We start from the raw sequence: 26,306 nt of genomic DNA, 5'->3' as shown, positions 1-26,306 counted from the left end.
TTTTAAAAAATACTGGAAATAATTAAGCATAACATCCAAATGTCAATTGCTTTTCTCTATTGCAGCAATGGACAATTAGAATTTGAATAAAAACACACCAGCATTTACATTAGCCCACAAAACAAGAAAGTTATAAATCTAATATAATTTGTATAAGATCTATATGAATAAAATAACAAAACTGATGAAAAAGCACAAAAGATCTAAATACATGGAAAGATATTCCATGTTCCTGGGTGAGAAGACATAATACTGTTATGATGTCAGTGATTTCCAAATTGATCTATAGAGTCAATGCACTCACAATCAAACTCTCAGAAACTTATTGTGTGGCTATTGACGAACTTTGTCTAAAATTTACATAGCATGTGAAAAGACTCAGAATAGTAGGCACCATACTGAAAAGAACAAAGTTGGAGGACTGTCTACTCTTGACTTCCATACTTACTATAATGCTACAAAATGAAGATAGTGTGTTATTGGTGAAAACATTAGAAAACTAGGTCAATGAAACAGAAAGCAGAACCCAGAAATAGATTCACACAAATATACTAAACTGATGTTTGGCAAAGGAGCAAAAGCAATTTAATGGAGTAAGGACAGTCTTTCAAAAAATGGTGATGGACCGAAACTAGGCATCTGCATGTGGAAAAAGAAAGAATTAGGCACAGACCTTAACACTTTCACAACAAATTAACTCCAAATGGATTATAGACCTAAATGCAAAGCACTAACTATAAAGCTTCTAGCTGAAAATATACGATAAAAGTGAGGTGACCTTGGGTTTGATGAGGCCTTTTTTTAGATACAGCACTAAAAGCATGAACCATGAAGTTAAAAATTGTTGAGTTGGTCTACATTAAAATTAAAAGTTTCTGCTCTTAGAATGTCAATGTTAAAAGGGTGAAATGATAAGCTACAGACTAGGAAAAATATATGCAAAACACATATCTGACAAAGAACTTATATCCAGAATATAAAAAGAACTCTTAAAACTTAGCAAGAGGGTGGTGCAGTGGTGGCTCGGTGGCAGAGCTCTCGCTTGCCATGAGGGAGACCCAGGTTTGATTCCCAGAGCCTGCCCATGCAAAAAAAAAAAAAAAAAAAAAAAAGACAACAAACAAATGAACAGCGTGATTTAAAAAATGGACAAGGATTCTGTACAGAGTTCGAGGCTCAACACCATATATCATTAAGAAATTAAAAATTAAAGCAACAATGGAATACCACTATATGCCTATTAGAATGACTAAAATCCAATACCCTGTTGACACTAAAAGCTGGCATGAATTTGAAGCAACAAGAACTGTCATTCTTTGCTGGTAGGAATGAAAAATTAGCACAGCACTTTGGAAGACAATTTGGCAGTTTCTTACAAACAGGCTTACAATATGATCTGGCAATCATGCTCCTAGGTACTTACCCAGATGAGTTGAAAACTTACATTAACATGAACACTTACACCCAAATGTTTATAACAGCTTTATTAATAATTGTCAAAATTTGGAAGCAATCAATATATTCTTAAATAGGTGAATGGATAAAAATAGTGAGGCCCATCCAGGCAGTGGAATAGAAAGCAATGACGATAAATAAATGAGCTATCAAGCCATCAAAGACAAACTTAAATGTGTACTTCTAAGCAAAAGAAGCCAGTCTGGAAAGGACTATATTTTCAACTCTATGACATTCTGGAAAAGGAAAAAATATAGATTTCATAGTGGCTGTCAGAGTTTAGGGGGAGAGAAGAAAGAAGAGATAATATTAATTAAAAATAAGTGGAGCACAGGTGATTTTAGGAAGATGAAACTATTCTGCCTTACTCACTAATAATGGATATATGACATAATGCATTTGTGAAAACACATAACTTTATAACACAACGAATGAACCCTAAGTTAAACAGTGCACTTCAGTTACTAATAATGTTTCAGTATTGTTTCATCAATCATAACAAATACTCCACATCAATGCCAGAAATTAATAAAGGGTTTGAAGCCCTGTGTCCCAGAAAAACATGTTCTTGAATCCAATCTATTACTGTGGGTGTAAACCCAGTGTAAGTAAGACCTTTTGATGAGGCTGCTTCACTGAAGATTTGACCCAGCTCATTCAGGATGGATCTCAATCCTACTACTGGAGTCCTTTAAGAACAAAATGATAGAGTGAGAAAGAGACAGCAACAGATGCAAGAAACTGAAAACCACAGAGGAGAAGGGAGAAACCAGCAGATGCCACTGTGTGCCTTGCCACATGCGAGAAGTACCAAGGAGTGCCAGCAGCTGTCTTCAAGAAGAAGGCATTGCCCTGGTGATGCCTTGATTTAGACATTTCCCTGGCCTGGAAACTGTAAACTAATGAATTTCCATTTTTTTTAAAGCCAACCCACTTCATGGTATTTGCTTTGAGTAGCCAGGAACTAAAACATAGGGGAACAGTTTACAGCTTACAGGGTATAGGAGGAAGGGAGTATATGAGAATTCTCTGTACTTTTTGTGTTAAATTTTAATGAGTCTAAGACTCATTAAACTTCTAAAACTAAAGTGTATTACTAAAAAATTATTGGATAAATAATTCAATATATAAATCCCATGGACTGGGATTCAAACTGCCACACCAAGAATAAATTAGAATGTTAGCTTATACTTGTGGCTAAACATCTAGGCTACCTCATCAGTACTTGACTTTATTTAGATGATATGCTGGATGTTGATCTGTTGCTGTAATGAGATAAGAATTTGGGGGACCTTGGGAGAGCAAGATTTTTCAGGTGGGAAAGACATGAATTGTTGGGGACCCCAGGTTAGATTGAGATAGGCTGCCTTCAAGATGGCATTCAATAATCTCTGCTTCTTGGTTTTAATACCACTGGCTAATCCTCTCCATTTGAATATGAGCATACCTGGTTACTCCCTTCAAACACAAGGATTGTGAAAGTGACGCAATGTCAGTCACGGGATTAGGTTACAAAAAGATACATGTCCTGTCTTGCTCACTCTCTCTCATTTTCACTCTCATTTATTCTGAAATATGCCAGCCATTTTATTGTGAGCCCATGTGTCAAAGAACTAATGTCTCTAGCTAACAGCTAGTGAGGACCTGAAGTCTATAAACAATCCTGTGGCAAAGGTCCAAAATACTTCTTCCCTTAATTGACCCTTGAGATAACTACAGCCCTGTCACCAGATTAGTTCGTCTCAATTGCATCTTGGCATTATTTGAAATTTATTATTTTCTCTTCCTTAAAACATTTGCTCCTATAATACTATACTCTCTTGACAAACATAATCATATTTCTTGAATTTTACTTCCTATTCTTTTGAATTTTAGAATTCTTTAGGTTTTTATTATAGCCTCTTTTTTTTTTTTTACTTTAGCTCTTTCTGTCTGGGCAATGTCATCCATAAAGCCAATTATAACTTTATCTCTTTCTGGGATTTGATAGAAACTATTCTTATCATAGTATAGTGAAATTAAAGAAAATTATCAATTAGAATGTTTCCTTCTAGACAAGTGGATCATCACATATTTTAGTTGTCTGAACAATAAACCTTAGGAGTTAAGAGTGAAAGTAATTGGACTCCTGGCATGATGATATTATTGAGAACTAACCAGATCAGAGTTTTCTATGGTAAAACTCAATGATGAATTTAGATAACAGTTGGCATTAGAAATGAAGTAGAGAGGAGGGCAAAGCTGGATTTATTAAAAAAGCAAACATTTTATACCCCTAAGTGTCTACTCTAGATTTATTTTCTAAATCATGTTTTCATTAATTTTTATTAATTTTATATCAAGTTATATCATGGAAAATATGAAGTGGCTTCTAGGGAAATGTAAAATAAAATTAAAATTTTAACAGTGGGAGAATAAGTGAAAATAAGGGAAGACAAGTACCATGAAGTCAGGAGAAGGTTGACTACTTAAAAATGAAAACCACAAATGACTGTTCAGTTGTTAAATATGGGCAGAAAATTCACATGAGCTTGCCAGGCAAAATAAACATGTACATATAATCAGAAAATGCTAGGATTTAAATTGCACAGCAACAAAATCCCAAACAAATTACATGAGATAAACAAGCACCCAAAGACATCTAAAAATAGTCATTTTCCACCCATTAAACAAGAATGTATAATAAGATTGTAGGTTATTTACATTTATGGTAGTATATAAACTTCACTTTTAAAACTGGTCTCTTTCTGATAAGATAGGTGGTAATTTTAACAAATGTTCTTTTTTTTTGACATTTTATAATATGTGGAAGAATTGTATAACTCAGTGTTATGGTTTGGATTTTTTTCTCTTAAATTCTAGTCCTAACACCCAATACTTCAAAATGTGACTTTATTTAACTTCATTGTAGCTGTAGTAAGTTAAAATGAAGTCATTGATACACTGTGACAATAATATAATATGACTAGTGTCCTTATTAGAAAGGGAAGAGATGCAGGTGCAGAGACACACAGAAGGAAGGTGGGCTTATGAAGACAGAGGCAGAGAGTGGAGTTTTGCTGCCACCAACCAAGGAATGCAAGGATGCGAGTGAACACTCACAAGATAGAAAGAGGCAAGGAAGAATTTTCTCCTGGAGTCCTAAACGAGAGAGTGGCCCTGCCAGCACCCTGACTTCAGGCTTATAACCTCCAGAACAGTGTGAGAGAAAAACGTTCTGTTCCTTTGGGAACAAAAAAAAACAAAACTGGTCTCACAGCAGTAACAACAGATACTAAGAATACATCACTATCACTGGGTAAAAACAAAAATGTGCACAGAAGAAAAACCAGCCGAGGAAGATGGTCTGCAAATTTGCTGCCTGACTGTGAGTCATACGAAAAGTGCTGTGCTTCATAAGTAGGCACACATATGAGGATCAACTTAAAATATTTTTGCATTTTTTTACTCTTGAACTTATGCACTATTATAGCATCTACTTACTGGAATTGCATAACATATAAATTTCATAAATGCATGTTACACTTTTCCAGGTCTTCGTAAGTCAGTCTCCTCTTTAGGAGTGTGGCAATCTCACTCCTTCCTTGGTGATGTGTAAGTAGATACTTAAGGAACCTTATGAAAATGAGAGAATAAGCTCTGAAGAGGATCGTTGCACTAGATAAAACTGAGAACTTGGCAGACATGGAATTTGAATTTTATTCTCTTTTCTTTAATCCAATTTCTTTTTATTTTACTGGAAGTGACAGAGAATTGCAAAAAGATCTCTCTGTTATAAACTAAGATTATTTTGTGGTCATGAAACAGGTGTAGGACTTCTTTACAATGGCCTCTTTCAATTTTTGTTGTCCAGATTCAGTCATTCAAGTTTCATTACTCATATTCTCTCTCTCTCTCTCTCTCTCTCTCTCTCTCTCTCTCTCTCTCTCTCTCTCTCTCTCTCTCTCTCTCTCTCTCTCTTTTCTTTTTGCATGGGCAGGCACTGAGAATCGAACCTGGGTCTCTGGCATGGCAGACAAGAAATCTGCCACTGAGCCACTGTCTCTTGCCCCATATTCTTTCTCCTTTTATCATTATTCACATTTGATTTCCCCCAACATATGGAAGAGCTGTAGATCTTATGAGTTAACATAATAGGCAGCCTATTATCTTATGAGATAATAGGCAGCCTCTTCAAATTTGTCATAGTGCTCATACCGCATAAAGCCGTGTTTAAGCGCATAGAATCAAATGTTAGAATGCCAAGATTCAAGTCCTAGTTTTGCCATTTACTAGATATTCAACCTTGGGCAAATTACATAACCCCTCTGTGCTTTCTCTTCCTCATCTTTAAAAAGAATATAATGAGATAAGGACCTCATAGAGATGGTGTCAAGGTTAAATGAGTTAGTATTTATACAGCACATAGTAAATTCTATATATGTTAAATATAAATATGTAAAAAGGAAACTGCTGACATTTATATCATAGCTTTTCAGTATCTTTACAGCTCTTCATTTGATGTTTGATGTTTTTGTTGTCCTCTTAATATATTTAATTTTCTGTAAATATAGACATTTCACATATTGGCTTCTGAAATAATCGCAATAGGTTATAGACAGATGCTCTTTCCATCAAGTGAAGGTTTTTGTACTAGACTTTCAAAAATGGCATTATGATTACAATAAACATTATAAAAGGAAAATTATATTCTCTTTCACCTAATGCAAGGCCATTTAAAAATAATTTCCTGCTCAATGAAGATGTTTTTCTTCCAAAGTTAATGCACATTATTTTGGCCAAAACAACAGTGGAAGCTGATTAGTTGTCCACTGCATTAGACAGGGTGTCCTGCTTTATAATTGCTATGCCATTCTGAAAATCCTGGAGTAAGATTATGTGACAGCTTGTTCCCTGGTTTGCCCATTAAATTGAGATGTTTGTCTCCTACAGCAATCCCCGTGATCAAGGATTGTTTTTAATATGCAGCTAATAGAGTTATTGACCCAAGAGAAATAGAAAATAATCATAATATAAAACGGTTACCTCTTATTCTTCTCCCGTTATTTTTATAGCTTTATATACTGACATAACTGTATGTTTATCAAGTGTATGTTTGTGTTTGTAGAAATATTCTTATATAATGCATAGCATATATATATACACATATGCACACAAATATTTCTATGACTTAAAGATTTAAAAGATAAATCATATGTGAAGGTGGCATAAGAAAAATGGTAGAAAAGAGATCATGTGGCCATTTGCCAGCTCTCTGTAAGATTCAAAGAGTATGTTTCTCTACAGTGCCAAATTATACTGTGTACATTTAAATCAACAATTATACCATCAATCCAGACATTTAATTTTAATTATAACTATATGAAATGCTATTCAAAAGGTAATTTTAGGAGAAATCTTTGGCAGCACTCTTTCACAGGTTCACATGCATTAGTTCTCTCACTTGTTATCTCCCTCATTCCCTCAACACCCAACCCTATTCTTTTATGTAATATTTATTATATTTTCTTATTTTAAGCTTTTAGATAATTCATATAGTTTTAACAATTTTCCACCTGGCAAAATACCTGTGTTTCTTACTTGACTAAATGTTTTGCAGGATATGATTATCTCTTTCTCAATCTTTGTATTTCCAGCACCAGACAATTTATTATCTAAGTTCTCAGATCAAGAGATGTCTCTGCTGAAGATAGTCTTATTTCCAGACAGATGATCTTTAATTGGATGAGATCAACAAGGTAGGAAGGAATGGATTGGGGAGATGAATAGAAAGCAATGAAGAAGATCAAAAGGGAGTCTTCCTACAAGGGGAACTTTAAGTGTGGTGCTTTCTAAGCTAAGAGAAAGAAATGTGATAGGAGAAAGGAGATATAAATGTTGATGAGAAATAAAATCAGATAATGCCAGAAAACCTGCTTTTGGATTTAGCAATGCAGAAATCTTTTGTAACATTGATAAGTGCAGTTTGAGTAAAATTGTGGAGGCAAAAACCTGTTGGGTATGTTTAAGAGAAAATGAAAGGAGAAGAATTGAAGATGTGTATAACAGATTCTTCCCAGATATTTCATTGCAAAGGGTAACAGAGTGGAAGTGGATGTCAGATCAAAAGAAGTCTATTCTGTATGTGGGAGAAAGAAGAGAATGCTTGTATATTGCAGAGAATTATAGTCTACAGAAGGAAAAATTGGTGATGTGGGACAGAGAGCATGAAAATGAAGTTTACCATAGTCTGATGATCATCAGATATGAAAAGCACATATAATAGAGAAATCCTGGGCAGCTTTTTGCATTGTTGTCACAGCATATGCATTCCAAAGAAGAGAGTCTTTCAATTTGTTCAGAACTATTTATTGTAGCAGTATGTATAGAACTCAAAACTTCCTTTTTTAACCACTTTTAAGGGTACAATTCAGTGGTATTAATTACATTCACAATATTATGCTACTGTCACCAACATCCATTATCCCAATTTTTCATCACCTCAAAGAGAAACTCTGCACCTGTTAAGGAACAGAATCCCCTTCTCCTTACCCCCAGGCCCTGGAAAACTCTAATCTACTGTCTGTTTCTATGAATTTGCATCTTCTAGGTTTTTCATATAAGTGAGATCATGTATATGTCATTTTGTATCTGGCTTATGCTATTCCATATGATGTCTTCAGGGGTCATCCATATTGCAGAGTGTATCAGAACGTCATTCCTATTTTAAAGTTGAATAATATTTCATTGTGTACATATTTAAAATTTTGTTTATTCATTCATCTATGGATAGATATTTGGATTGCTTCTACTTTTTCATTATTGTAAATAATGCTGCTATGACATCAGTGTGCAAATATCTGTCTGAGTCCCTGCTTTCAATTTTTTCTTTGGGGGGGCTATATACCAAGAAATGGGATTGCCAGGTCATATGGTAATTTTATGCTCAACTTTTTGAGGAAACTTCAGACTGATTCCCACAGTGGCTACACCATTTTATAATCCTCCAACAATGTATAATTGCTCGAATTTCTCCACATCCTCAATAGCATTTGTTATTATCAGGGTTTTAAAAAGAATTGCCACCCCAGTAGGTGTGGAATGATATCACATTGTGATTTTTATTTGCATTTTACTGATCACCAGTGATGTCGAGCATGTTTTCATGTGCTTATAGGCCATTTATATATCTTTGGAAAAATGTTTATTTGAGTCCCTTACTTCTTTTTTTAATTGGGTTAATTGCCTTCTTGTTGAGTTGTAACAGTTCTTTATATATTTAAGATATGAAACCCTCATTGGATATATGGTTAGCAATAATTTTCTGCCTTTATTTGTCATCTTTTCACTTTCTTGATAATGTCCTTTGATGTACAAAAGTTTTTAATTTTGAAGAAGTCCATTTTATCTATTTTTCTTGTACTTTTTGTATCAGAGCTAAGAAATCATTACCAAATCCAAGATTATGAAGGTTCCCACTTGTGTCTTCTTTTACAGTTTTATGGTTTTAGCTCTTATGTTTGTTATTGATCCATTTAGAGGTAGTTTGTGCATAGCAGGTGAGTTAGGGCTCTGACTTCATTATTTTACATGTGGATATCTGGTTTACCCAGCACCATTTGTTGAAGAGACCATTTTTTCCTCAATTAGTGTACTTGCACCCTTGTCAAAAAACAGTTGGTCATGGATGTATTGGTTTATTTCTGAATTCTAAATTCTATCCTGTTAGTACGTATATCTATCTTTATACCACTAACACAATTTTTGCATGTTTATTGGTTTTTAAGAATTAATATGTGTTTATGATAATAATGTTTTATTGGTTTTGTGTGTGTCAACCATGTTTCTGTTTGTATATTATATTTATGTTTTTTGAGATTGTATTTTGATAAATGACAGTTCTTTGAATAAAGAAAACAAAATATCTCCATATTTTTATTGTTAGCATTTAAAAATTACTTCCCTATATCAAGTTGATATTCAAAAATACCTTTACTGAAATAAATTACATTTTATTTTAAAATTTAAGCTCTGGATAAATGGGAAGTTGATATTTCTAAATAATTTTTCTTACAGGTGAGAAAAGTCATGAAGTTCTTACGTTGTTCTCTACCCACATTCATATCCATAGCTTCTCTAGACAGTTTAACTGGACCATTAACTCAATAAGTGATTGCATTGCCAAGCAAGTATGACAAAGTGTAGAGGCACACATACAGGTGTTTATAAGTATGGTCCCACTGATGTGAACGGACATTTGAGAATAAACTTGAAATATGTCATTGGTAACAGAGTCCAGCAGGAGTTAGAAACAGGGTAAGATAATGGGTAATTGGAGCGGAATGGATACAGACTGTGCAACAGGACTAGATACAAAAACTCAAAAATGGACAGCACAATAATACCTAATTGTAAAGTAATCATGTTAAAACACTGAATGAAGCTGCATCTGAGCTATAGGGTTTTTTGTTTTCTTGACTACTCTTGATCCATTAACTTTCCATATGAATATTAGACTCAGATTGTCAGTTTCTAAGAAAAAGTACTTAAGTATATTTATTGGGTATTATACTAACACTTTGGGGAGAATTGACATCTTTATGATGCTGGATACTCATATTCATGAACACTACATTCCTTTCCATTCACCTGAGTATTTTAGTACATATTAATAGAATCTTATATTTCCTTTGCAAATGTGTATATCTTTTGGTAGGTTTACCAATCTATTTTATTGTTAGTGCAAACTGCTCATGTAAGAGGAAACCCTGAGTTAGAACAAACTTGAAGTTTGGTTGATCTGGACGTTCTAAATGTCACCAAGACCTGTTCTTTTCCTATTTTTATGCTTTGTGAGTATAGTAACAGCTTCATTCTGAGACTATTTTCCCTTTTCTTCATAGGATGGTTATCAGTACCAATCACGGCTAAATGTATCTACACTGATACATGCATCTCCAATAGTGATAGCTTTCCTGGATTCTCTAAATAACTGGTGTCCGGCGCCGTCTCGCTCAGCTTCTGGTCCCCGGCCGGCGGAGGGAACAGGAGGGAGAGAGAGACAGACGCAGACAAACCGACTCAAGTGACAGACACGGGTTCGAGACACGCTGCAGTTGTGAGCACAGACCTTTACTGGAGCTAAGCTTGCAAGCTCTGTTACAAATTCCGCGCGGGACAGAATACCCCGCGGGGGAACAACCTCTATGCGGCCGTCAGGTACGGCTCCCTATGGGTCGTCTCCACCCACCCTGTCCGGGTAACCTCTTATATACTGTGCCCAAACCCAATAGGTTAGTGCCACGTATACAGAGGTGATTGGAAGATAGGGTTGGTGGGCGCATGCGTCATACGCGGAAACAGGATGCGGGCGCCATCTTGACTCACTCGATGGGCGGGGGGAACTCTAGAGCAGGCCGCAGCGTGTCCACTAGGCCAGACCCGGGAGGCGGCTCTCCACAAACTGGTTCGGAAGCCACCAGTAAACGAATCCTCCTTTTCATTGGCCAAAATTGTGCTATCTATCCAGAATTGTGTCATATGCTCATTCCAGCAAGGATGATATGTTACAATTAGGTGAATTCACTAAGATTGTATTTTGATAAAAGACATAAAATCTATGTCTTTATGAATTCAGAATTCACAAGTACAAAATAATCATGATATTGAGCTAATAGATAAAGCTAAAAATGGAGAATATGGATTCATTTCCAACAAACATGGAACACATGAAAAATTTCCAATCTTATAGGAGTATCACGCAGTTCAAATTACTGATATCATACAGACAAAACCTGTACCAAATTAGAAATTAATAATAAAATTATACTTTAAGCAATGTGAAACATTCTGAAAATGACATTTTAACTAGAAACTACAAATCAAATTTTGAAATATTCAGAACTGAAAAGAAAATAGTACAATACAAAGCCTGCAGGAAGAAGCAATAACAGTTTGTTAAAGGATATTTATAGACTTAAATGCATCAATGAAAAACAAAATAGATTTTAAATGAGTAAGTTAAGATTTCAACACAAGAAGCTAAGAGCAAACATGAAACCCAATGGGGGAAAAATGATGGAAAGGCCAATATGAGTGTAGAAATTAATGAAAACAAAATTTTCAAAGAAAATACATAGAACTAATCAAGTACATAAAAAACTAGATTTTTCAAAAGACTGAGAAAATAGACAAAAATCTCGCTAGATTAATTAAGGAGATGGTTGAAATAAACGGATAATATTAGTAACTGATAGAAAGAGAATTGTGGATATCCTAGGGGATATGAAATTATAAGTTATTTTTATGAACAGCTTTATGCCAATGAATATGGAAGCCCAAAGTAGAGGCAATTCTTTAAAAAATATAGGTACCAGAATAGAGTCACTAATAAATTAACTGAATGAATCAGTAACAAGCAAAGGTGATGTATTTATTCAGTAACTATTTATTGAGTTATGCTCTGTGTCAGATAGTGTTCCAGGATTTGGAAACCAGCTAAGAGCTCTGCTTTCATGAGTCATATATTCTAGCAGTTGATATAGACAATACAAAAAAAACAGCTTAATAAATGTATTGCAATTATACTAGGGTAGATAAAGGCTATAGAAAAAGCAAAACATTGACAATTGGGAGTGCTGTGGGATAGGTGCAGCTATATTAATTGGATTATCATTATCAATGTGACATTTGACCATAGACTTAAAAGATATGAAAGAGTTACATTTGCATATGTGAACGAACATTCTCAAATGTCTTTCTTGCCTGCTTTGTCACCCCTATGCAACAAATCACAGAGAGCTCTTAAAAGTGAATTTCACCCTATCTTCAAAGATCAAAAGAATATTATCAAGTAAAAGCCGTGATTAGTAAAAAGGCAAAAAGATGAGTCTTATACTATGCCCAGTTGTGAATTTAAAAAGGAGATATTGATAGAAAACTCTACAGTGGTCTGGCTTATATAAATTGAAGAAACAATACTAAAATCACCATCATCTTAAATTAGAACTATGTTGAAATGAAATCAGTGGGACCTATTATATGTAAATCTCCAAAATTCAAGGATGCTTTTCTTTAGAAATAATTATCAGTATAATTTACCATATGAGCAAATAAAAAATAAACAAAAGAAAATAAAACACATGATAATCATACATTAGTTCATACAGAAAACTTTAATGTTCTTTCTTAATAAAAAAGTATATGATATACTGTGTATATTAGATATACACATATACATAATCATTAGTTTGTAAAATTACAGTTTTCTCTTTAAAATCAAGGTAAGGATGTTTCCAATCACTGCTATCATTTGCCATTGTCTTGGACAGTGTAATAAGACAGAAAAATAAATATGATATATTGAGATTGGAAAAATAATAAATTATATTATTTTTTATTATTGTGTAAATAATGACTGTCTATATTAAAAATAAAACCAAATTTACATAGATTGTAGAAAGAAATATCAAATTAGTACAACATGAATAAATCAAATTTGTACTGCTCCTATATCTTAGTAATAACCATTAATAGATGTGAACTATATAACTTCACAGCTGACAAAAAATAAAGTATCTAGGAACAAATTATACAAAGATTTGCAAATAATTGAAGGAACAATCTACAAAATATCATTAAGATATATTAAACCAAACATGTATAAAATATATATAAATTTTAGTTCAGAACTAAAATTCACAGTTTCTAATTCACCTCTTGGCTTCATTCATTTCTTTACATTCTGAAAGTAATTGTAAAATAAGCCAAATATGAGGCTTCCTTTTCCATGAAGTAAAGAAAACCATCAAGTGCTGGGTAGTCAAGATGTCTGTGATTGAGGTGCCAATATTATGTGTCTGTCTATGTAAAACTTTCTAGAATCTTTAAAAAATATGAAATCATAAAAAACATTAAACATTGTGAATTTTAATTCTGAGAACTAATAGATTTTTGCTATTCTGGAAACGAATTTATTGTTGATATATGCAATTTTAGCAATCCATTTAAATTATAGAAATGGTATTATTGTTTTAAAGGATTTTTAAAATCTCATTCTTTGAGTCAGAATGCTGTACCAAAACTCATTCCTTTCACTTTCAATGATTTTCTTAAAATCATTGGACAGTGGGTCACAGTCTCTGGTGACTTTGGACATCATCCAGTGTGACTCCTTCATTTCATGAAAAAGGAAACTGAATGGTAAATGAATTCCCCTAAATCATTAGATCTTGGCATAAAAGGGTCTAGAACCAAGTTTGTCAATTCAAAAACCAGGATATTTTATGTGGTTTCTAATACACAATCTTGTGTATTAGATTTTATGTGGTTTCTAATACACAGTGTCTATTTTGTGCCAGATCTTTCTCTAGGTGTTTTACCAATAATAATTTGTATGGACTGGGTTCTGCTTTTAATAAACCGCAGAAGTGAACACCTCTGAAATAAGTATTTTAAACACATAGCAACTTTAACTTATTAAATTAATTTTCTAGGGTGAAACACATAGTGCTGTCTCATTGCTCTATGCTGATGTTTAGTTATTTGAATCATTTTAGGTCTGTTTATGATTACTTTTCTCCCCAGAAATCAATTAAGTCAACAATTATGATAATAATGAGAATCTGTAGTATATTTTCCTACCTCAAGTTGTGTTTTGATGGTGCCATTTTCAAAACTGTAGTCAATTATTTTTTATTTTATTCCTCTGTTGACAAACAAGCTCAGAGCTAGTGTGATGAAGTGTAGAAATTCCCATAAAAGAGCAGAAATGACAAGCGCTCACAATAGCCTGTGTGAACAATTCAGATAAATTTCTGGCACCGTGTTCTATTGAAGCAGAAGGTGGGATGCTGTTCATTAACCTGCTGTAGATTCCACAACATCAGGAAGAAAAAGAACAGCCTAGGAGAGGACCAAACCCCAGTGATGTGTCTAAACTATAATCCAGGGACCAAGTCTCCATCTCCCAAATGCTTCCTAGCAATTATCCCAATGACTCAACCAGAGAAAAAAGATGAGAATAATTACTTTTAATTTGAAGACAAATGCACTTTTTTAAGTGTTTTCTAATAGGTTTTTTAAAAGTATTAGAAAACCAGCTCAGATCCTGGGGGTGCAGCAACCTGCAGCCTCAACCAGGGAGTCCCAGGTGCTTTCAGTGGAGGAGACACCTGGCCAGCCCTAGCCTCCACCTTCTGCGCCACCACCACCGTTATTATTTCTACAAGCACCACCAGCAGCAGCCTCACTGCCGTGGGGAGGGCAGCCCCAAGGCCCAGCCAAAGCACCTGAAACATGAAGAGAAACATCTCCCCACCCCCACCCCAGCACCCAACAACACCAGGAAATGCCAGAGGAGAAACCAGGCTATGGTGAACTGAATGGTAACGCTGGAGAAAGAGAAGTATTTTAAAGAGACTGGGTTTCGCTAAAGCTAATCCTGTTTCCAGAGTCCTCAATGGCAACCAGCAAATTGTAGACACTAACTTGAAGCAGCCCATGAAGGCCAACGCTTTTGGAAAAGCAGGAATTAAAACCAAGAATTTCATTCAGAAAAACAGTAAGGACAAAAAGAATGGGAAGACTTACAAAAATAAGACTGGAGAGAACCCATCTGTAGATAGCACCGATGCTGTAGCAGTTCCAAATGATGTTGTGGCAAATAATTCTGGCTATAATACTAATGGCTAGATGCCAAGGGGCAGATAATGATGGTAGTGGGTCTGAGAGAGGATATACCACTCCTAAAAAAGGAAAGCTACGCAATAGTGTTAAGGGTGGTGAAAACCTTAGTTTAGTGCAGTGTGCTGGTTTGAAAGGATGTAAAAACCATGTTTTAATCTAAATCCCATTTCATAAAGGCAGAATAATCCCTATTCAATACTGTATGTTTGAAACTGTAATCAGATTATCTCCCTGGAGATGTGATTTAATCAAGAGTGGTTGTTAAACTGGATTAAGTGACTACATGTCTCCACCCATTTGGGTGGATCTTTTGATAAGTTTCTGGAGTTCTATAAAAGAGGAAACATTTTGGAGAATGAAAGAGATTCAGAGAGAGCAGAGAAGAATGACATAGCCACGAGAAGCAGAGAGCCCACAAACCAGTGACCTTTGGAGATGAAAAAGGAAAATACCTCACGGGGAGCTTCATCAAACCAGAAGCCAGGAGAGAAAGCTAGCAGATGATGCTGTGTTCACCATGTGCCTTCTCACTTGAGAGAGAAACCCTGAACTTCATCGGCCTTCTTGAACCAAAGTATCTTTCCCTGGATGGATGCCTTTGATTGGCCATTTCTATAGATTTGTTTTAATTGGGGCATTTTCTTGTCCTTAGAACTGTAAACCAGCAACTTATTAAATTCCCCTTTTTAAAAATCATTCCGTTTCTAGTTTTTTGCATTCTGGCAGCTAGCAAACTGCAGCATGCAGGACAAAATAATACAGCAAGAGACCAGAGCCCCAACTTGAAAATAGGGACTTAAAACTTTCAAACCTGACTACAGTGAACAAGAGAAGTTGAGTAGATGGTTCTAAGCCCATTTACAAGTATGAAACCAGACTTGGAGGAACAAGCCGAGGAAAACCCACCGTGGGTGGTGTGCTGTGGAAGAGTTTTGGTATTAAACCTGATGTGAGCAGCAAAAATTTTGAGGATTGGCCCAAAGGAAAACATGCTTCAGCTGCTGCCTCCAAGGAGGACTCGTGGACCCTATTTAAACCACCCCCAGTTTTTCCAGTGGACAACAGCAGTGCTAAAGTAGTTCCCAAAATAAGTCATGCAAAGCAAAGTTAAGGAAAAGCTCAGCAAAACTCTGCAGAATTCTTCTGATTCTCCATCTTCATCTTCATTCTCTTCATCATCCCCTGGGGAAACTCAAATCCAATCTTCAAGTTGGTTATCTCAGGTCCCTATGTTTGAACTGAAATCTGTTGCGTCTGCCGGTTTTTCTAAAGGACCTGCCTTAGCAGGAACCGATGCAAGTGGATACTCTCCAGGGGGTCAGTCACCACGTATTACTGCTACTAATATTCCCATCTTTTCTGGAACTGATTCAGTTCTCCAGGATATGAGTTTAACTTCAGCAGCTATTGAAAAAATTAAGTCTAGCCTTTTTATCTACCCTCCAAATATGCAAACTGTGCTGTTGAGTATAACACAAGTTACTGCCCCCTCAGATCACAAAACTTGGGGGAGACCTTCCAGAATCATTGGAGTTTATCATTTATAAATGAGCACAACACTGGCCCTGAAACTGTTAATGAGAAGGCATCACATCATAAAGTGATGGTGGTGACATTTCAAGGGAATATCCTGTCACTTGGTTTCACAGGTGCTGAAATAATCCCCTTAGGAACTGAACATCCTTTGTTTCCCGTGGCTTATGAGCTGGGAAAAAGGACCTCAAGTTCTGGATAGAATTCTAAAACCTAGAGCTACTAGTGAGAGTGGAGCCTTATCCTTGGAGCACAGTCACAGAGGTGACCTGCCAAAAGCAGACACCGGTAGTCAAGGTGCTTTAGTGTGTCTCTCAAAGGACTAGGAGACAGAAAAGGAAAATCCTCTGGTCTCTCTTACAAACACTTTGCTAGTCTCTGCCAAAGAACAGAGATCCCAGAGAGGCCCAGAAAGGAATAATAGCTGGGCTTCTTTTGACCTGATACATACATACATATATATACATACACACACATGTATAGTTATTAAAAAATTGCAGGGTGCACAGATGGTTCAGTGGTAGAATGCTCACCTTCCATGCAGGAGACCCAGGTTCAATTCCTGGACCATGCACCCCCCCAAAAAAAAAACAACAGAAAAGAGAGACAACTGAAAGTAATTAGATTTCTTAAGGAGGCAAATTTATTATAAGAAATAACACAAGGTTTTCTAATCTCCGGTACTAAATAGTTCTTTATTATTATTATTTCATTTTTAAGAGTGAACGCAAGTGATCAATGAATACAGAGTTAAAAAGAGTGGTTCTTAAATTTATGCTGTCATCAGCTTGGGCAACAAATGATCCACCAGAAAAGCAAATCACTTAAAAGATCTTTGCACCTTGTTCTGTGAGAAAAGTGACACATAAATCATGGGGAATCCAGAATGATTCACCATTTTCCACACTCCTCCCTTGCTCTTTTGATTTTACATTGAACCCTGCAAGAATGCTGGAGTTTGCAAGGATTTTTTTTTTCAGTGAATATGATTTGCATGTCTTACCAGAAGTTCAGCAGCCTCTGTGGGGTATCTGGGAAATACTTTTTTTTTCCTTTTGGTTTTTTTTTTTTGTGGAGTTGGGTTGGGGAAGGGCACTGACATTCTGCAATTCTGGAATAGTTGGTGGTACATAGTTCACTTGAATTCTGTTACACATTGGACTTTTACAACAGAAAATTCCATGAATGCCATTTAAAGAAAAGTGACAGAACAAGCAATTGGCTTAGATATTCAACGCACAAAAACAATACCCCTGTTCCAGTATTTTAATATAATTGTATAACTGGGAGCAAAAATGTATTCTGTTTTTTGACTGTAGGTGCTTCAAACTTGCTCTCTGTCACTAATACAAAATGTGCTGTTCTCCTTGTATTTTCATCAATCATCTAAAGAAAAACTACTGTACCTTTCTGTAAATTCTCCCCCTTTGAATTTATCAGAAAAATCTAAAATGGGAAGAAAGAAAAAGCCCATGAAAACTTTTATGTTTTTATTTTTAACCAAATAAGGAATAGATCCTGTCTATAAAGTGTGTTTTCATTCAAACTATCTCCTGAGCTTATTAGCTTTGAATTATATCTTAACAAATATATTTTATTACTGTAGCAAATGATTTTTTTAAGGAAAACAATGTAAAGTTCTGGAAATTTTTCTTTTAAACCCTGTCACATTTCCATCCTGTTGCACTGAAGCTTGGGTATAGCATGCTAAAATAAATTTTTTGTGTGTGTTTAGAAACTAAGATTTAAGATTGGATGATGTTAATGGCATAAAAACAGGTTCTCTGGGCTCACACAGCATCATATCAAAACGGAGAAAATTAGTATATCCATGTGCAGCAAATCCAGGTTAAAATAGCAGGGCATTTATATAGAGAAAAGCAAGGAGGTTAAGTAAAATTTCCTTAACTTCTGCAGGGTGTAAATTAGTCTTGTAATAAAAGTAGACTGGCTCCCCTGGGCTATGCTGGGGAGAAAGCAACTACTTTTGTTCTACCCCTTTGCTTAAGAAACATCCAATTTTGAGAAATCATAGCATGGCTGGATTTCCTTGTTTTGTTGGTTGAGGCTTTTAACTTGCAGTTCATGAAAGAAGCTGTTGAGCTCAACAGAGTAGAGAAATTAAAACAATCGCTTTAGTCTGTTTTATTTATGCCTTGCTTGGATTTTAAAGTATAAGCACGGATTGTCAATCCCACTTGATGTAATCATAATATATGTAATAACTTACTCTTACTGCATCAGTGTAGGTTCAGAAACCTATGGTAGGTCAGTTCCAGATAGCTTCATTTCACCTGTAAACTGTATCACTTTTACTGAGATTGGAATTTTCAAAGCTATAATATGTTTACAGATGTGCCCTGCATTTAATCTGCCATGTTCCAGTTTTTATTTTTGTTGAGTCTCCTGCCTGCTTACCAAACGCTAGGATGCTTCAGTCCCATGTACAATTAAAAGCTATCCTTGAGCTTTAAAGCATTTGAACAAGCTGGAAAATGCAGCATACTGGATACTGAAGTGAAAGAGGTCTGTGTTTTGGTGTTTTTTTTTTAAATAAAAATTTTCAAAAAGTTTAAAAAAATGTCTTAGGAAAACAAAGCAGATACAGAAAACTGAATAAAATAGTCGGTATGAACAGCTGCAAAGACAAATAGTTTGCACTTTGATAGGGAAAAAAATAGAATGGATTAGCTTTGTGCCTATTCTATGATAATTTTCCCTCACTGAACCATTATATATTAGACCATTTCGATTATGCTTTAGTAGAATTCGGAACAGAAAATTGGGGTATCTTTACATTTTACCCCCTATTAAGCAGTTACCAAAATTGTGCAGTATTTTGTTGCAGTATTTCAGAAGGCAGCATTGGAATAGTAACTGAGAATTATGGCACTATACTACCTGGCTTTGTATCCCAGTTCTGTCATTTACACCCTGCAGAAGTTAAGAGAAAGTTACTTAACCTCCCTGCTTCTCAGGTTCCTTTATTTTAACAGTCTCCTCCTTAAGGATTATAATTAGCATGAAGTGAGTTAATTTATGCAGAGTGCCTAGAACAGTGACTGGCACACAGGTTTCTTTTTGTTATTATTTTCCAGTAGCAAGTTATTCCCCTAAAAGGAATATATTACACCTTTCCTAGTTTAACCTATCCTTAGCCAAACAGGAAAGAATATCAATAAAACACTAGTAAGAGTCATTTTGTTTGTGCATATGTTGGTGTAATAGAGTAACAAGCCAAAACATTGAAGTAGAAATTAAATTTTGAGAATAACTTAGACAAGAGCCCACTCAGAAAAATCCCAGTAGGTCTATACCCTTGACATTCACCCACATTTCTTTTTCTTAATAATCTCAATAGAAAAAAATTAATAGAGCTAGAAAAACACCATGATATTTAAGCATATTTTTCTTAAAAAATGCTTTTCAGAAATGAAGCACATTGATTTCTGGTTTCAAGAGAAATTACTTTGGAACTAGCCATTATTCACCACTCTGAGCAAGGACACGGCCCTCCAGAAGTGGTAATCCACCTTCGACACCTCACTTTTCCTTTTTTACTTTATAACACTTCTCTTGTCCTGATTGTATTTTTCTTCACTTAGATTTCCAGTTGCCATTTTTAAAACTCTTTATTGCCAATATGATCAATTTTTAGTGTTTGGAGTCATAGTTTCATTACTTTGAAAGTGCTGTTTTATATCATGGTGTATTCAGTTAGGCTTCCATAAGTACTGCCACCTGCTAGCTATTTGCAATGATTATTTTTGGCACATGTTATTTAACTGTCCTTAAGCCTTTAGGTGGCTAACCAAATGATGAAAAAAGTTGCTCACTTTTAAAGTCAAATTTTTAAAAATATATTTTTACAAAATCATTTAATTTCTTTAAGGAAAATATATATGGAGCTTCTGAGGAAAAGAATTATGCAAAAATATTATGTAAAAAGTTTGAAGGGAAATAGCACTGTTTATTCTGCTTACTGGCTGTGCTGGTTTGAAAGGATGTATGTCCCCTAGAAAAGCCATGTTTTAATCTAAATCCCATTTCATAAAAGGCAGAATAATTCCTATTCAATACTGTATGTTTGAAACTGTAGTCAGATCATCTCCCTGGAGATATAATTAAATCAAGAGAGGTTGTTGAGCTGGATTAGGTGACGACATGTCTCCACCCATTTGGGTGGGTCTTGATAAGTTTCTGGAGTCATATAAAAGGAAACATTTTGGAGAATGGGGGAATATTCAGAGAGAGCAGAGTAGAACAACATAGCCATGAGAAGCAGAGTCCACCAACCAGCGATCTTTGAGGATGAAGAAGGAAAATGCCTCCTGGGGAGCTTCATGAAACAGGAAGCCAGGAGAATAAGCTAGCAGATGATGCCGTGTTCACCATGTGCCCTTCCAGATGAGAGAGAAACCCTGAACTTCATTAGCTTTCTTAAATCAAGGAGTCTTTCCCTGGATGCCTTAGATTGGACATTTCTATTGACTTTTTCTAATTGGGACATTTGATTGGCCTTAAAACTGTAAACTAGTAACTTATTAAATTACCCTTTTTAAAAGCCATTCTGTTTCTAGTATATTGCATTCTGGCAGCTAGAAAATTAGAATATTGGCCATATTATTTATCTGGGGAGTTATTTCCCTTCCCTGGACCTTGGTTTCCTCAACCGCAAAATGTCTGTGGTTGTATGAGAAATGTTTTAAGAAATATAATCATACTTTGCATAAACTATCTGTCATAAATTACCTGATATTTTTTCTCCTTTATTGCACATAAGTAAATTAAGAATTTTAAGACAAACTGAGGAAATATAGGTAATATGCAAAATTAACCTACTAATTAATCACTCATGGCCTTTTTGCCTCTTCATTCCTATTGCTATTACCCAAATTCAGGCATCATTGCTTTTTGTTTGTTTTGTTTTTTTGCCTGGGTTATCACACTAGCCTTTGATTTCCAGTAGCTCACAATAAATTCCCAATGTTTCTCTCATCTGAAACTGAATATGCAAGTACTGCTATTAAGGAATACTGTTACAAAGTCCCAAATAATAGGTTCTTTTTTTCTTCTGTGATGTCAAAGACCTTGGTCTGTATTCAGAACCCCTGACAACCTGACTGCAATTCACCTCCCATCCTCATTTATAGATGCTTCCCGTCATGCACTAAGATTCACCCTCATAGCTGTGTTTTGGTTTATCCATTTTCCATTCTTGAAGTGCTCTTATGCTTCCTACAGAATGAAAGCTTGCCCCTCCTTTCAGCCTAGACAAAACATTAGGTCTAATAAGAAGTCTTCCTTAAGGACACTGTGACACAGCGATGATATGCTTCCCTCTGCACACCCATAACTCTCCTAACCAGCAGGGAACTTTCCATTCTACATTAATGCTGGTTGTTGTACTCGTATGAGCTTTCAGCTTACCTGCCCACAAATTTTCCATTAAATCTAAAAGCCTCAGCTTTTTAAATCAGCAGTACTTTATCTTGTGTCTGCTACAACCAGGATGTCTCCTGTCATGCTGTATTTTTATGGTAGATAAATCCTTCTACCTTTCAGGGGGTTTGCTTTGCTTTCAATTTCTTCGTCTAAATGCATAACTCAAATCTTCTTCTTTCAAGTTAAGCTTTATATGTTATCCCATGGTGACATATTTAGATTTAAATCTCTTCTCTTATTTGTATTCTACAGGGAAAACACTTTAACAACAGTGACATGGCCTGTACAACTGAAATGACATGATAAGGCATCCCTGTCTTCTTGATAAGGGGACATATATTTCTGAGAATACACAGGATGTGTTGGAAACACAAGGTGGGAGAGGAATTTTTTAAATGAAGAAATTATTAATAGATTTTTTGGGGGGAGAATCCATCATCTGGGAATCGAAGCTGGGTCTCCCACATGAAGGGTGAGCATTCCACCACTGAACTACCTGTGTACTCATAGATCTTAAAATAACCAATATATAAATATGTATCCGATAGCATCTGGAATATGGTGGCACTCAGTTTAATAATGATGGTTCAAGAACCAGTAATCATTAATCTTATATATCATCAGAAAACCATTGAGAAAATAAACAGTCCCACCATGACTAGCAAATATATTTTCCATAATCATGGCTTCTTGAAAAATGGGCTAATCAAATTTATAATCTGATGAAACACATATGATAAAGATATAGATTATTTTGTTGTAGACACCTGGTTCAACATTTATTAAACACTGGTGGAAAAGTAGGTCACATTAAAGTAGTATGTTCACTTTTGATAATCACTACATTTATTATATGTTTGTAAGAGAAAATGTATTCCTTATTTCAGAAGTCTCATGTTTATTCACCATTTTAAAAGGAATGACATTCTTAAAATGTTGAGTGAGTCTTAAGGGTAGCATGAGTGGGCTAACATAAAGGCCTTTATTATGCAAGAATTCTAATAAAAACCCATCTGACAGAAGCTTTAAACTTCATATTTTTTCTACTTCCTTTTCTTCCATAATCTCTATACATAATTTTATCTGGTGACTTGCTATTATAACACAAAATTTTCCATGATGATATTGTTCATTGTTTTCTATTTTCATGAAGCAACTGAAATTAGCATTATCATGTAGTTATTAAAACATATTTGCTTGGGAATAATAAGTAAAAGATAAAAGTTGCTACAGTGCTATTAATTATAAAGTAGCTTAATGACACTCTCAACCCCAATCAAAACTGATTTCATAAGCCTCAAGAAAATCAAAACTGAATATCAACATATAAGAAAGGAATACACTTATGGTAAGCCAAACACATGCATGTGAAATTTTATGTAGGCTGATGAAAATGAGATATAATTTCTTGTGATATGGTACTGCATTTGTGAATATATGTATTAATATATGTAGGTAAATAGATATTCTGTATTAAATGTAGTTGTTCTTACAAGTTAACGTAATGCCCCAAAAGATCCCAGAGTAATCTGGGCAGAAAATTAAAAAACAGCATTTAGAGGGTGCCTTTAGGTGAATGGGGGAAGAAGTGGAAATATTAAACTTCCCCACCTGGGGAATCCCTGATATTCTTGCAAGCATTGGGGACTACCAGTTTAATTGGCCAACCCCTTGATCTTGAGGCTTGCTCTTATGCAACTTATTTCTGCAAAGGAGAAGCTAAACCCACTTCTAATTATGCCTAAGAGTCACCCCCAGAGAACCTCTTTTGTTGTTCAGATGTGGCCTCTCTCTTTTAGCCAACTCTAAAAGTGAACTCACTGCCCTCGCTCCACTACATGAGACATGACTCCTAGGGGTGTAAATTTTCTTGGTAATGTGGGACATGGGTCCTGGGCATGAACCTGGACCTGGCATTATGGGATTGAGAAAGAGTTCTTGATCAAAAGGGGTGAAGAGAAATGAAATAAAATAAAATTTCAGTGGCTGAGAGATTTAAAATAGAGTCAAGAGGTCATTCTGGAGGTTATTTTATGTAGTATATAAATATTCCTTTATAATTTGGAGTGTGTTAGAATAGCTAGAAGGAAATACCTGAAACTGTTGAACCATAAACTACTAGCCTTGATTTTTGAAGTGATTGTATAACTTTGTAATTTTCACAGTATGACTGTGTGATGAAACCTGCTCATCTGATCAATCACAATCTCTACCTATACTATAGAAATGTAGAACTAGCAAAGAACAATTTTTAGCACCACTGAAAAAAATACTTAATTGCTCTGATATAGTAAAAGATTTTCTACAGTTTTTTAAACTCTAAATTCCTTATATGCCACTAAACAATGCTTTTTAAGAATCTCTTTGTAGGATATCACCAAAAATTAGATGTGATTTTTAAAAGATGACCTAGATGCTTGTTTATACAGGTGATTTATTACATAATATTGTGACTTTGGAAATAGAAGGCAAGAAGGCAAGACATCTAGGCAGTAATAATAAATTTGTGCAGATGACTTACTTTATTTCTGTAGTTGAACTCATACCTCAAATTCAGTAGGCCAATGTCCTTGCTTATTAATTTAAGCTAAGAAATCAGGCCCTCTTAAAATTAGGTCAGCAAGAAACTTCTGATTCTGGCTATGACTAAGGAGCAAGTGCTAAAATTCTCCTTCCATGGAGAGAAACTAACTAAGTAAAATGAAAATGCATTCATATACTTAGTTGTATTTAAAGGCTCCAGGGTTTTGTTGAGATGATGTAAAACCCAAATTCTGAAGAGAGGGGCTAATGTAACATTCTATAACCAATGTTATTTTCTTTTAGGATATTGCTAAATCTAGGTTTATGGAAACAGGCCAAGATTTTAGGCAAAGGGACTAAGAAAAGGGTTGCTATTGAAAGAAGAGAAATCACAAATATTTTGGTGTTTTTGTGTGCCTGATAACCTGAAATTTGGAGATTGGGATTGACTGACTTTCTGATAAAAATGAGGGTGATAGAACTGAACCATAAATACAGGCAATTTTCCTCCCAGGACATTTGCAAAATTAAGAAGCTGTATAGATAATAGGTTAAGAAGGTATGCCAAAATTTCTGAAAAGCAGAGTAGAATTTTCAACAAGCTGCTTTGTTGAAGAAACAAAAATGACAAAGTTCAGAACCAAGAGGGACCGAGCACAGAAAATATTTCAGGTTTCCAATTGTAATGGATGGAGAGATTTGCCCTAGAAGTGGGTATAAGCCAGTAGTGGGCAGATTATTCGCAGGAATGACCAAACTCCTAATTTTGCCAAATTTCTACTCTATCTTCCTAGCAGAGAAAGGTTAACTCTTCTTTGAAAGAGAATGACATAATTTTCAAACAATTTCTGGCATTCAACAAAATTAGTAGGCTTGCCAAGAGGCAGTACTGAAATACCAAAAGCTAAGAGAAAATACAGGCAATAGACATATAACGTTAAGTGATCTAAATTCTGGAGCTATTGGACAAGTATTTTACTTTATCTACAATTAATATTTTCTGTGAAACAGAGAAAGAAATGGGACAAGCAAAAGAAAAGATTGAGAGTAGCATCAGAGAAATGAAATATTTAAAACCTGAAGCTAAAAACAATGCTTCAAGATAGTTTCTTCTAAAGTTTTAAATTTTTGTACATCATTAAATCAAACCATACTCAAGCCACAAAAGATATATATGACAGTTTAAAAATATATTATGAATGTTATCCATTTTGAATCAAGTGTTAACTGGGAATATTAGGAACTTATTTTAGAAACTCTTGGAAAATTGACTCAATAACCCTACATTATGCCCTATGCAAAAATTAATTCAAAATGTAAGAGCCAATACCATAAAGCTTCTAGAGGAAAATTCAAGGAAACATCTTCCAAATATAGTATCAGGAGGTAGCTTCTTAAACTTTACACCTAAAGCACAAACAGCAAAAGAAAAAAATTAGATAAATGCAAACTCCTTAATAGCTTTTGTGCCTCAAAGGACTTTGTCAGAAAAGTGAAGAGGCAGCCAACACAATGGGAGAAAATATTTGGAAACCACATATTGGATAAAGGCTGAATGTCCTGTGTACATATAGAAATTATACAGCTAAACAACAAAAGAACAAACAACTCATTTATAAGATGAGCATAGGATATGAATAGACACTTTTCTGAACAGCAAATATACATGGCTAAAAAGTACATGA

General features: G+C 35.0%; 1 pseudogene; it reads left to right on the top strand.

The window, feature by feature from the left end:
* Positions 1–17,177, top strand: part of LOC143665958 (FMR1-interacting protein NUFIP2 pseudogene) — a 48,139-nt pseudogene extending 30,962 nt beyond the window's left edge.
* Positions 17,178–26,306: the final 9,129 nt, after the last annotated feature.

This window comes from Tamandua tetradactyla, chromosome 22 (assembly GCF_023851605.1).
Source record: "Tamandua tetradactyla isolate mTamTet1 chromosome 22, mTamTet1.pri, whole genome shotgun sequence".
In the NCBI taxonomy this organism is placed as follows: domain Eukaryota; kingdom Metazoa; phylum Chordata; class Mammalia; order Pilosa; family Myrmecophagidae; genus Tamandua; species Tamandua tetradactyla.
Note: the sequence above shows the minus strand (reverse complement) of the source record. Positions and strands in the feature narration are given on the sequence as shown.